The sequence below is a fragment of the Dreissena polymorpha genome, chromosome 1, assembly GCF_020536995.1.
Source record: "Dreissena polymorpha isolate Duluth1 chromosome 1, UMN_Dpol_1.0, whole genome shotgun sequence".
Classification (NCBI taxonomy): Eukaryota; Metazoa; Mollusca; class Bivalvia; order Myida; family Dreissenidae; genus Dreissena; species Dreissena polymorpha.
In genome coordinates, this window is record NC_068355.1 from 78,523,233 (window position 1) to 78,533,864 (window position 10,632).

The window sequence follows — 10,632 nt, forward strand, 5'->3', positions numbered from 1 at the left end:
ATTTGTCGGTTTATACATTGCAACTAAATGAGAAGTTCGCCTACACAATTATTGAGATTTATTTGCTTTGATTTATTACACGACAGTGGTTCTGGAAGTGGGGAAGGAATATAAATAGGCTATTACTTGAACTAACTGGCATATAATTAAGATGGTTATTTACATTAGATGACGTATAGTTACACTTAAAGTGTGTCTATACTTTCATTAAAATGAAATACAATTAAAACATAAAGTATATATAAATATATATATATATATATATATATATATATATATATATATATATATATATAAATATATATATATATATATATATATATATATATATATATATATATATATATATATATATATATATATATATATATATATATATATATATATATATATATATATATTACACCACATCTCAACTTGAAGCTATTATATCTGCCCAAACATATCAAGCGTCATGTAAGAATTACTTGATGTATGGTCTGATATTTTCCTGTAATATGGACCAACAAATACCACGTAAACGATTCATGTAAGAAGTTGATCGTGAAATTGCGATTTCTTTCACTTCGATTTAACGACAGTTGGATTTTGCAAAAAAAAAATATGGTACTTAATTTCATAAGATGATCTTGCTTCTTGGGTTTATTATGCTTAATTATAATATCAAAAAGCTAGTGCATATATTATGTTTACACAAATTCCTGTGAATATTTGAAAACAACATCTAGTGACGAAATAAAACAAAACTACAAAACGTGTAAAACGGCTTGGTCAAATTAAGTAACATTGAATATGATATTAATTGTATTTATCATTACTAAACAAAGGCATCAGGAAAAAACATAAACGTATTTTATTCAACTAGTCATTAACTATGCTTAAGTGTAATGATCTATCATTAGTATCTCTCACAGTATGAATCACCAAGGGATATAATATAACTTCGCAGATAGAAAATATCCCTCGTTTTATTTGACGTTGATTCGGGAACTGTTCTGTTGTACAAGCCTTGATAAAATCTCAAGAGATTACAAGGCGTTCATGTCGAAGGCAAATAAATAACCAGTCTTGTTGTTATGTTCGCCAATAATAAGAACGACGAAGTGCTATTTACTTTTAAGTGATATTATGCGCATTGTTCACTGTTGAATTGAGATGAGAAGAATTAACAGGTCAAAAGAGTTAGTTAAAATGTGGTTTCTGACCAATTATCTGCAACTCATCTTGCTACCAGAGGTTTATAAACAAATATATATTACATTCAATATTTTACATGACTGTACAGTCCTCTAAGCCGAGCGGAAGTGTCTTTTTATTAAGATCAGAGTTAGTGTTCATATGTTGTATGAACGAATCTTTACTAAAACTAAATTTAGATTCACATCGTACATGCATGATCAGTTGTCAAATGAAAGTACGGTTGATATTCAAATGCATTAATTTTCTTTTTCCGGGATATTGTTTTAGGATGTTGATACTGAATTAACAAATATAAGTGTATATGAAGTGAAAACAACGGTTGCGATAGACACGTATAAACAAAGTATATACTGTTGAATGCGCATAATATCACTAATGTTTCTATATCAAGTAAGCCGTATTGTGCATTATTTGCAACTTAATGTATCTTGCATGCATTAACGTATTCAATATCATGCTCTTAATTTCAAATGATCTTTACTATTTGCATAAAGTATTCTTTATAAGCCGTATTAATTAAATGATATGTTTACTATTTTTTTTAAACTGTGTGTCAACAGAAATATATTGCATAAACGATTACATTCCTTTTATGTGTATGGCACGGTTTTCATTTATTTCATAGTTTTGAATCTACGCAGAATTGTTTGATACTGATCAAAATCTACAGTCATTACGATGCAAAGTTATACTAATTTATAACGCAGATTCGGCATAAAGACTAGATAAATAGATAGCCAACATAAAATAATATTACATAAGTCCGTACGTTAATATATACAAAAAACTAGATGTGCAATCTATATGAAATATAATTTTGAAGCATGTTGAAGCATATGATAAAACCGCTTTTTTTAAATAAACGCCCGATTTTGATTAATAAACTTTGGCAAATTAGAACATAAATGCTCTAATAAAATATATTAAAATAAACCGTACACACACTTTAAAAAAAAATACTTACCCTGTTTCGCCTTCATCAGTAGTTTCAATATTAACAAATTAAACGAGGAGACGTCACCGCCGTTAGACGGAAAACAAAAACAATATTGTTAATATATTTTTAATAAACTGAAATGCTCTTAAAGTCGTGATTATTTTGACGTTGTAGGTTTTAAGAACACAAAATGTACGTCATCACGTGTATCTTATGTAGCTACAGATTATCGGATGAAGACCATGAAGACTTTTTACAATTGCAACCGGAATATTCTGGATTTTTAAAATAATTATTCTTGGCAGCTGTTTCAACTCGTGATACATATGTAAAGAGATAAAAGTTATCTTAATTGGACTTGTTAACTGTTTGGTAAATTGACAATAGTAAATAAAACTTGTTACAGATTCGCAAATTGTCGTTTTACTTACATTATTTGCGAGGAAACAATAATTCTCTAAAATATTCATTATATATATATATGTTTTGACGATTAACAAACCTGAAATTTATAAAGCGTTAAAAATGGGAAATATTTAATAATTTATATAGTTTTCTGGAGCTTTTTAGTACCGATGTTTACATGTATCAATTAAAAGCATTTAATGACACATTTCAAAGCATGCCAAAATTGGTGAACAATTAGTCCCTTTAATAATTATTTAATGAAGCATAACAGTAGAATGTTGTGTTAATATTAGATATGCGTAAGTGTGTGGTTGCAAATAGTGAAATTTCTTCATGGCAATGATAATCATAAATAATGAATCGTTTGTAAAAAGTTGTCACATTAGGAACAGTTTCTTATTATTGTTTTATGAGACAATCTGAATTAATGCGATTAAGACGAGGTAATAATAATACAAGCAGAATCAAAGACATTGAGGCAATACAATTCCACCAGAAACATGTTTGGTTGATTCAAACACATTGTATATTGTTGACGTTAAAAAGGCGTTTATAAAATGTTTAAACTGTTGAAAATTGGTAAGCCGTTTCTGTTACATTAGTTTATTTTACAAGTCTCAAAACCAACTGCATATTTTATCATTTGTTCTTTAAAAAAGCCATTTCAACACGTTATGTGATCAACACGGATACATTAGCCTATGCTCTGGATAAAATTTAACATTTACTACCTATATGATAATAAAACATTCAGATCAGAAGAAATCAAAGTACTGGCAGTACTGGTGTGACGATGCTTTTAAAGTGGATGGATATAAATCACATCAATTTAAGTTTATCTATATCACCACAATTGTGTATGTTGATACGAACATTTGGGTACGATAAAAAATTTGGGTACGAAAATTTTGGGTACGAAAAAAAATTTGGTACGAATTTTTTTTCCGTACGAAACATTTTTGGTGCGAAAAAAAGTTTAGGGGTACGGGGAAGTAGTACCCGTGGGTAACTTGACCCATTGAGCGAAACTGGGAGGCGGGTTACATTCTTGTTCATTAAGTATGGCAATACCTTCATGATGATTCTCGAAAGTAGGTATGAGCACATAGCCGGACCATGTGAGCTCAATCGTATGAGCAATTGACTATCCGAGTTCGCCCACGAACATATGGATAAGTAAACTAATAGCGAAATGACCTTATACATGTATATGCTGAAATCTAACAATCGAACGAAATATCACACATGGTATGCACACTTAGGTGGTTGTGTAATTTCTGTTAGAATATCGTATTCAATATGTAAATTTTAAATGATTGTGCCCGCACTTGAGTTTGTTGCCTGGTTTGAGTCTATACGCGCCTAGGCTGCACCCAGTGTGTGTATTTGTGTTTTTCCAAGGTAATGAGTTACCTCCGCGCTGAGGCTGCATAATGTTGGGACCCGGAGTTTGTCCAGCACTCCTACCTAATAAGATTAGATTGACGACAGTTGGGACGAATTTGAATGATAGCTGCAATTTCCAGCTATTTGTTTTGTACTGAAATACTTTTTAATTTTTTATATGGTCAAATGCTGCGGAGGGTGGGGATGAGATTATCCGGAAAAAAACACCTGTCCGGAATGGTGACCACAAAACAGACAAAATATAACATTGCGCCGGGAGCGGGAATCGAACCGGTGTCGTAAAGGTGAAAAAGCGAACGTCCTTACCACTGCGCTAGCGGGACGGATAATTACGCAAAGAAATGGTGTTTTATCTATATATATCATAGAAGTGCAGCGTTTACAATTTGCAGGTTCGAAATTGTTCGCATTCTTTAGTTTTGTGATCACGTAAAAAGTTAATTTTACATGTATTTATTCGCAATTTATTTACTCAATCGAGAACAAATATCAAACAAAATAGAGAAAATATATAGTTGTTTCATTGGTCCATAAAAATAAAATGGATGTAAAATTACTTATTTGAAATTAACGTTCTGATACACTTATTGGATCTGTTTCCCCAGGATATGCTATTCTATTAATATTTACCTTTATCAACACGAACGACAACTCTGCAAGGCGAATGTTATCAATGAAAATCAACGAGCAATCTCCTACGCAGTGGCGAATGCCAAGGGAGTTATCTCAATCGGACTGGCTCGGTCTTTTACATAGGTCGCCATTGTGAAGATTTTTTTTACTGGTTATCATACCTAAGACGATGCTGTTCCAGCATCGTCAAAAAGTATTGTGTTGTTATCGCTGGTCAAATATCCCATATTTGATTAATGAAATGTCTTCTGTGAATCAGGTCTAAATCAATCAGAATAGAAATCGACGAATAAATGTCATAGTGCCAGTATTAACGCTTCTGCAATAATACGCACGCACGCTGCATATAAATGAAGGTATATACGTCGTGCCCATTAAAGTTGTTTCCTTCTGCTGCTCCGCTTTACTAATCGTTTGCTTATAAAATGACGGCATCAATTGTATTGTCAATCATAAAGTATAGCATAATCGGTACAACACATATGTTTTCTAAAACCTGTTGCCTATTGTGTTTCGATTGCTTGTCCGACATTCAATCCACTCCTACTTCAACCCCAAAAAATTGGCGCAGTTACACGCTTCTTTGATAAGTGAAGCATGATTACAAAACATGTATGCCAAATTCATATGAGGATGTACATGTTAATTGAAGAGTTTACATTAAACAAACATATATTCCATCCGGAGCACTCTCTAATACGTTGAATGATGTGCCTGCCCATCAGAATTATAGATGCATATATGTTTAATTAACGTTTTACTAGGCAATTGAGGAACACTGGTATTATAACAAGTTATTACTTTAAACCTTGGGTAAGATAAACGCAGATCATACTAAAGACAATGAAAGTTGTATTTAGAATACTATCAATGCTGCCTTTGTTTCAATATCTGTTTAATAACGATTGAACGTGTATTGTAACTTTGTTAATTCGACTGGTGGACTTATGCATAAACATGTATACCAAGTCATTGGGAGAGAAACTTATACTTATACATGAATTTCGTAATTGAATGCTTAATCAAACATCACCATTCAATTGTTCTCTTACATGTCTGTGGTCGTTAGTACAGACATAGATTAAAAACTTAGCAGGTGTATATAAATCGTCACTGGTGCCATTTGATGAGCCAGTTAAACCCGACTCGTAGGCCCAGTTCTTAAGCTAAACCATATAAATGCATTTACATTATGGAACATACTGCAAATACTGATATTAAAAGTTAACAAAGGTATGTAAATTGAAAAGCCTGTTTACACTCATTAAAAGGCCCTTTCCTAAAACTAAACTACTTTGTATGCACGTAATTGATGACACTATATGCAAATCTTTATATTTATACTGATAAAATCGTCAATATTATACAACTAATGTCTTAAATGCGATGCGTTATTCCTGATGCAAATGTTCAAACAAATACGGTAAGTGCGTGTCAAATGATGTGGTAAGGACATACTGTTAAACGTGTTCAGAATGAAAACACATCTTCACTTACAGCGTGTAACACTGCTCGTATTGTGTGTAATTATTTGGAACGGATTGTATTTCCTTATAAACTATGGTATAAGAAATATATTTAAAAAAAGCACATTCTAAAAATATATATAAACTTTTAAACGGATAGTATTTCATTTATAAACAAGCTGCAAAATGTAGTTGTTAGTAACTGTAACAAACAAATGCTAATTCAAAATTTACTTTCAGCTCAAGTGTGATTAGGCTTATCTCGAACACATTGTTACAAATAGTGTTTAATATAATATCAATCTCGACAATTTTCTGTTTAATGTTTATCTTTCGCTTCAATGCTTATAAATACGCCACATCAGGACACTCCAGCTGCTGGAGCAGTATTGAATTCTCATTATATACAATTAGTTGGTTCTTTATTTTAGGCAAGTGACCAATTGTCAAAACAGTACACAACAGCACAAAACATCACAATACAAAACAACATAAACACATATAAGAATAAAGCTGGGATCACCGCCTTGGAACGGTCAATGCAAAGCATTAGGGGTTTAAACCGGTTTTAGAGCGCTCAACCTCACATTTAGCCCAGCAATATTCATGAAACATCTAAGTGTAAATAAAATTTAACCTCATTGCATTGTAACTCAGATTAAACAATAATAAAATAGAATTAAAACGCATTCAATTTAATTACCATTTAATTACTAAATGGTAGGAAAGAGACCAGAGCAACAGAGTTAAAACTTTTTGAGGAACGATGAAATGAAACAACGAACAAGTGTCAAAAAAAAGATTTAAGAACATAGCATCATAAAGTAAATATTTCAGACCATCATCGCACAAATACAGGAAGAAACAAAAATGGGTGTAAAAGATCAATATTACATAGCTTGGTTGTTTATGCGACTGCTAAAAAATAAATCAAACAAGAAACGCCTGTCAGAGAGAAAATATTATAAAAATTGAACGCTATAAACACAATGACCTATGCATGAAGAAAAAAATAGTAAAAGTTTGTCGTATGAAGCAATATAGAAGCTATGTCATCACAAAAATCAATGTAGCTAGGAACAGAGAAAGAGTATCGTATGACGTAATTGATAAGCGAAGACACGATGACGTGAATAAAATCAAGGGGCGATGCTGTAACATAAAAATATAAAAGGGCCAGTACTGTAAACTTGAATTACCAATAAAACCAGCTTAGGTGACTAAATATTTAAGAATAAAACGTATAAAATGGTAATTCCATTAATGTTTCCAAATTTTAAGAGAATAAAGATATAGTGAAACGAACACCAACAAGCACGTGTTTTAAGTACATTAACATCATATCCTTTTGATAAAAATGAGTTTTTTAAATTAAATTTTTTAATATAAACATTTTCTTTAAGGTATTTTAATTTTCGAACACGCTTCAAAACATCTCCATAAAATGATGGGTGAGAAATTCCATTAGTTAAATTCCATTTTAAAGGAACATTATATTTTGAAATTAAAACACCATAATTTGAGTGAAATTTAGCGAATTTACTTCTAAGGTTATGATAAAAAAAATAATAGAAGAAATAAGTATTATTTACGTGACGAAACAAATGCGGATATCCTTAAAATTTGGTTTACATATAAAAAATAATTTAAAATGTAATTTGGAGCTCGTTTGATACATAACATGGTTTGCGATTATGTAAGCAGTAATGAAATACCACACACGAATAAATGGCTATTATATTTTGATGACAGTTTAAAGTCGGACGAGTATACTATTGGCACAAGGAGTCTGAGGCTTGCGAGGCGTACTTGCCAAGGTTTATCCAAGTCCGATAACAAACTTGTTTTATGACATACTAGCCATATATTATCTTTATGATAATTTTTCTATACACATAATGTGTTACCAAAATCAACAAAATCCACACTATTTTTAAAACATGTTGTGCAAATAAGAGCTAAATATAAAAAAAATAGGATTGCACTTGCTGAACTTGTTTTTAGGTGATAAGTGTGCAGTGATATTTCCTAAATCGTCCCGGTTCTATTTCACGTAAGTTCATTTTGTGAGCTTTTTGCTCATAATCTCAATTGAAATGCATTACTTTTGATCAATTTCTGATCGTGATAAAATTAACTTTGTTATGACATTCGAACATAATTAGTTCCAAGCGGGGGTTACTTTAAAAATAGTAAACAGAGATGCATGATAATCCAATATGTCGATTGGCCTTATTATTTTATCAGACACTGAGCTGATATTTTCCGACAATGTGCCAAAATGTCTTCAATAACAAAATATTAGACAGGTGTTATGGGGTCTGAGGTTACAGTTGCATAATAATATTATGTAAATTATTTTGTGTAGTAATTATCACAATAGTTAATATCTCTTTGAAAATACTGCGTTTATAAATAGGAAAGTGAACAGTAATAATACAAATCATTAATAATATAACACGTATGCTTAATTGATCAACCTTACATTAACTATCCTTTTCACACAGAAATTAATAAAACTATACTTTTTTTAGAAACTTTGTACGTTCGAAAAGCGTTCCAGAATTATTCATTGTCGCAATAAATGACTATAAAGCTTTAAAGCGCATCCTCATTTATTGTATTCTCGTTAGTTCAACAGATCATTTGGTCCGTTGGGAATATAAACTAATGTGTGCATAAATGTTTCATCGTGCCTCAGCCGACCGTTCCATATGTTGCCATTGAAACGAGGAAATATAATAACAATTGATGCAACATTCTGTTGCGGCATCTGCTTTTTGCGCGATAAGGATACTTTTTTACGCGGAATAGTATGAATGCTTTTGATGCAACATAAGCTTTCGTTACTTGAGCATTTTGTATTGACATAGGATGTTAAAAAAGATACCTGCTTACACTGTCATTTGTTAGCATAAATAGTCAGTGACCAGCCTGGAAAACACTGAAATAATATTAAGATTATATGGAAAATGTAGGCACTTTAAATATCATTCAACTTTGAAAAACATACATGCTTGGAATAACAAGCCAAAGAAGTGAATTCGGCTGCACAATATAACACGTAGATGTATGATGCCATATTATATGTATCATTAAATATTGTTATTGGTAAGACCGATTTGCGAGTAACTTGTTTTGATTGGAAAGATAAATTATAATTATTATTTTAATTATCATCGTCACATCATGCAAACCGCTTTTTAATTATCATCGTCACATCATGCAAACCGCATTTAATGTTATTAAAGTGTCATTTAAGTTCTTTAAACCAATAATGTTAATTGTATAGACAATATGGTCGCTTATACTATTTACTTTCTTCCTAACTATTTTCTTGAATATATGAAACAAAATGTCCAAAATGGAATAATAAAGATGTATCAGACATGCATTTTCGAAACGAAATTGTATTGAAATTTATTGTCCATAAATTATAGTCATGTTCTTTTTATTTGTGTGAAAAATTGTTATTACACGAGTACTTTATTCTTAATACTACTTGTTTGGAATTTCAGCAAAAAATAGCATTTTAAGCAATTTAATAGCAATGACTTGATAATGATAAAACTACACATAAAGCATAGATGTCAATGGTAAAGAAAGGACGGTATTTTACAGAAGGCTAAACATTTAAAAAATATAAAATGTTAGACAATTTCAATTATCTTTTTTTTAAATAACAAACAATCAATCTAATGCATGTCATTCATATCATATCATATGTACCATATATAAGTTTAATGCATCAATGTTATGTGAAATCGAACATTAATCGTGCAAGTATTTTTTTTTCAAATACTTAAAATGAATTAAGCTTCATTTAATTTGAGCCAATATATATAAATACATATATATACGCAACTTCATACAAGAACATTTTTGTTGCATATAAACAATTGTTATATTCATGCTTATATTGATTGCAATAAACCAAACTAGATTTGGTTAATTGTTTGATCACTCACATATCGTAATTATTTGTAGTTTATTTCATTCAACTGGCGGATGGTGAAGATTTCGAGTTTCGGTAATAGTATTATGTGTCTTTTAAATTGCTTGTTATAAATGATCCTGTCAGTCTTATCTTGATAAGTCATTTCGTATAAATATTATTATGGGGAAATTATTTTATAAATGGGCCAATATTACATTTAGAAGGGCATGGCAATAATCACATATGAATATTGAAGACACAATACGAATTTTACAACGTGTTATTCCAAAACATCAAACGATTTATAATTAACTCTGCCATAATCACAAAATCTCACAAAGCGACATTTTGGAGTGAACTTTCCGGATCCTTCTATTTTAACATAACAATGTTATCATATCAATATTATTGTTTTACTTGAGATTCAAATAAAAAGTGATAAATTTATTTAATACCTCCAATGCTGATCGATAGAAGGGGGCCCAGCTGATAACAGGGTATCCAAGTCGACTAGCAATATCGGCAATGAATTCTGTTGCTCTTGATGTTTCTTGCTCGTAGTTAATGCTCATAACAACACTGGCGTTCTTTTGGAAAACCTCCAGACAAAACGCGTCGACAATATTGCTAGGATGTGGGTTGTT